Raw genomic sequence first — 4,443 nt, forward strand, 5'->3', positions numbered from 1 at the left:
GCAAGGAAGAGATGGAAAGTGCAGAAGAAGAGGAGGAGGAAGGCGAAAAGAAGGAGAAGAAGGAAAAGAAGAAAGAAGAGAATATTCAGGTTGATTATTCACCAACCACTACTGTATATGAGAGAGAGAGAGAGAGAGAGAGAGATTCATTGATTTATTCAGTCACTCAGTCAGAAAGTCAGTGAGGATCGAAGTAAACAAGCAGGAGAGAGACAAAAAGAGAGAGAGAGAGAGAGAGAGAGAGAGAGAGAGAGAGAGAGAGAGAGAGAGAGATTCATTCAGTCAGTCAGTCAGAAAGGGTCAATGTAAGCAAGCAACTAAGCGATGCAAGACCGTCTATTTAATCCCAGTGAGGCGAAGATGATGAGGCGGTGTCTGGTTCCCGCCGCCACGCACAGGTAAATCACTGCTTGATGAGACACATGCAGGTTAATTAGACACCTTCTCGCCTTACCTGTGTCGCCAGAGGGAGTCACCTGACCGCCTTTGTTAGCTCCAGGGAAGGGGAACGGTTTCTACCATTCTGTACCTTAACTTTGTGGTTGTGTGTCTCTTTCTTTCTCTGTCTGTCTGTCTGTCTCTGTCTCTGTCTCTGTGTCTCACTGTCTCTGTCTCTCTCTCTCTGTGTGTGTGTGTGTGTGTGTGTGTGTGTGTGTGTGTGTATGTGTGTGTATTCACCTAGTTGTATTCACCTAGTTGTAATTTTACAGGGCCTGGGTATCATACTCGTGTGGCCCCGTCTCCATATCTACACACATCCAACTTTCCTTTAAAACTATGCACACTCCTTGCTGACACCACCTCCTCACTCAAGCCATTCCACACCTCCACACATCTTTGTGGGAAACTATATTTTTTCACATCCTTCAAGCATATTCCCTTGGCTATCTTTTTACTATGCGATCTTGTAGTTCTACTTAAGTTTTCCTCTCTCAACATCATTTGCTCATTATCCACTTCATCCAGTCCATTCAACAGTTTATAAACCTGTATTAAATCTCCTCTTTCTCTTCTTTGTTCCAAGGTAGGCAAATTCATTTCTTTTAATCTCTCCTCATAGGTCATTTCTGCCAATTCCGGAACCATTTTTGTTGCCATTCTCTGCAATCTCTCCAACTTCCTTATATGCTTCTTTTTATAAGGGGACCAAACCACTCCAGCATATTCCAATCTTGGTCTAATTACCATACTAATTAATTTCTTCATCATATCTTTATCCATATAATGGAAGGCTAATCCAATATTTTTTATCAAATTATACGTTTCTCCAAACATCTTATCAATATGAGCCTCAAACTGCCCATGGTCTTGTATTATCACTCCCAAATCCTTTTCCTTTTCCACCTTCTTCAACACTACTTCTTCACCCATCTTATATGACCCTCTTGGCCGTGTGTGTGTGTGTGTGTGTGTGTGTGTGTGTGTGTGTGTGTGTGTGTGTGTGTGTGTGTGTGTGTGTGTGTGTGTGTGTGTGTGTGTGTGTGTGTGTGTGTGTGTGTGTCTCTTTTCTCTCTCTCTCTCTCTCTCTCTCTCTCTCTCTCTCTCTCTCTCTCTCTCTCTCTCTCTCTCTCTCTCTCTCTCTCATCACATTTCCCAGTTTTTTCAAAATTTCAAGTTAACTATTTCTCTTGTACAGTTATTCATTTTTGTCTACATCTTTTTCTTTTCCTTCTCTTTTTTCTCTTTTCTTTTTTTTCTCCTTTGTTAGTTTCTCGCTTGCCTCATTTTTTTTTTTCATTCAGTTTCGACTTTTTTTGTTTTCCTTTTAGCCTTTGTCAATATTCTCTTTTTTTTCGTATATTTTGTTTTTATTTTTAATTCATTATTTACGTATTTCTTTATTATCTTATTCCTTGTATTTTTTGCCACTTCCATTCTTCGTTGCTTTTTGTTTCATATATTTTCATTTGTTTATCTAGTTATTTATATTTTTTCGTTTGGTTACAGTTTTTTTTTTTATTGTGAACTGCGAGTGTTCATTTAACTTTTCCAGGTGTTTATTTTTTTTGCTACATTTTATATCTTATTTTATTTTCTATACGTATTCTTTCTATTGTACATCTGTGTATGTGTGTGTGTGTGTGTGTGTGTGTGTGTGTGTGTGTGTGTGTGTGTGTGTGTGTGTGTGTCAGTTTGTGTTTCTACGTCTATATTGGTCACAATATGTATGTTTCTTTGCATGTTTTTCAGTGTCTTTACCGTTCTTATCAAACTTTCTCTCTCTCTCTCTCTCTCTCTCTCTCTCTCTCTCTCTCTCTCTCTCTCTCTCTCTCTCTCTCTCTCTCTCTCTCTCTCTCTCTCTCTCTCTCTCTCTCTCTCTCTCTCTCTGTGTGTGTGTGTGTGTGTGTGTGTGTGTGTGTGTGTGTGTGTGTGTGTGTGTGTGTGTGTGTGTGTCGCGTCCCCCACACTGCAAGCTATTACTGAATTAATGCCACCCTACCTAGCACTTCAAGACATAAATAAGGAGAGTGGAGGCAAATATTAGCTGAGTCAAGCCGGGGATTGTGAAACGCGAAGCTGAGCAAATCAACACGCAAGGCAGGAAATTAATAGTGAATAGGAAGAGAAAAGAAATAAGCAGAAGAGAGAGAGAGAGAGAGAGAGAGAGAGAGAGAGAGAGAGAGAGAGAGAGAGAGAGAAATGTATAAAAAAATGACATTCACTTAAAAAGGCATTAAAATTTCAGGTAAAGAGCCACGAGAGAGAGAGAGAGAGAGAGAGAGAGAGAGAGAGAGAGAGAGAGAGAGAGAGAGAATATCCCCGGGTTGAATAATTGAAAGGGATTGTTGGTAATGGAGGAGGAGGAGAAAGAAGAGGAAGAGGAGGTAGAGGAAAAGGAGAACGGTAATTTCAATTCTTTATCATTTTGTGCGTCAGAGAGAGAGAGAGAGAGAGAGAGAGAGCTTGCATGAGAGATCACATCCTTCACCACTTTTCATATGCCGCGCCCGTGTGTGGGGATGAGAGAGGAGGAAGGAAGGAAGGACTGGGGAATGGAGGGTGGGGAAGGGAAGTGACGTGGGAGTGAGTGAGAGAGGGGAGGAGGAAGGGAGAGTGAGAGGGACGCAGGAAAGAAGTTGAGTGAAAGCGTAGGAGGGCAGAAAGGGAGAGGGGGAAGAGAGAGAGAGAGAGAGAGAGAGAGAGAGAGAGAGAGAGAGAGAGAGAGAGAGAGAGAGGGGAGAGGTAAAGGTCAATGGTCTTGCTTTTGTTGTAAGTCTAAATACGAAAATTGAAACAGTCTGTGTGTGTGTGTGTGTGTGTGTGTGTGTGTGTGTGTGTGTGTGTGTGTGTGTTGTCAACGTTCCCCACTTTCCGACGGGTTATTTCACCCTAGATTTAACATATTCCAGGTTCAGGGAACGACACAGAAAAGAAAGTATAACCACATGAAATGAAGCAAAGGCAACGGAAACTTATAATAATTTATTTAATCTAATCATAACTTACTATTTACAATTTACAATGAAAGAAAGACAAAAAAAAAAATGTCACACGAAAAAAATTAAGCCTGGATAACACTCCCGCAACTCTCCGTAGTCCATACCCACGTGGTCAGATATAACCAACCACGTGCAAAGGAAAAAACTGAGAACAAAGGAACTTTAACCAACGCGGCTCATAACGAACTCACACAACATGGAGAAACATACGAGTGAAAAAAAAATATGCCGACACAACCAGAAATATAACCCTTGAAAACAATTACAAAAACCAAGTACAAACACTGACAAAACTCACGTATAAATCCAGTCACACTAGTCAAAATATTGCACAAAACACCTAAAACACCCTATTACTGGCTATAAAACACAACACATACCTTTTTGGCTTATCTAGCCCACAACTCACACACACCACGTGGTCTTCCAGTGGCCCACGTAGCCTTTCCCAGCTGGAGGTGGCAGGCCTCCTCCTGGTGACCCTGCTTGACCCTTGGCAAAAGCAAGCGAGAGAGCGAGGTCACGCGCACCTCTTGTTTTGTTTGCCATTGCCTCGGTCGGAAAACATATCGTCCCGCAAATACATACTTAATGCTACAAATATAAAGAATTTTGTCCTTACTCACAACACATAACATTCTAAAGAAACACACTCTTATTAACTAATAGTGAATATAAAGGAACTTAAACTAATGTACAATATGGCATAATTACTAGTTGCCCACTCTCTCCGTGGTCCAAGGAGAGCGGAGCTGGACAAAAGAAATAAAGGGTAACTTCCTAAAAGTCACACCGTGACATTTTCATCTCGGTCACCTGCTGGTCACCCAGCCAGTCTTCCCCATTACGGAGCGAGCTCAGAGCTCATAGACCGATCTTCGAGTAGGACTGAGACCACATCAACACACAACACACACCGGGAAAGCGAGGCCACAACCCCTCGAGTTACATCACGTACCTATTTTTACTGCTAGGTGAACAGGGGCCACACATTAAGAGGCTT

Source organism: Portunus trituberculatus, chromosome 46, assembly GCF_017591435.1.
Source record: "Portunus trituberculatus isolate SZX2019 chromosome 46, ASM1759143v1, whole genome shotgun sequence".
Classification (NCBI taxonomy): domain Eukaryota; kingdom Metazoa; phylum Arthropoda; class Malacostraca; order Decapoda; family Portunidae; genus Portunus; species Portunus trituberculatus.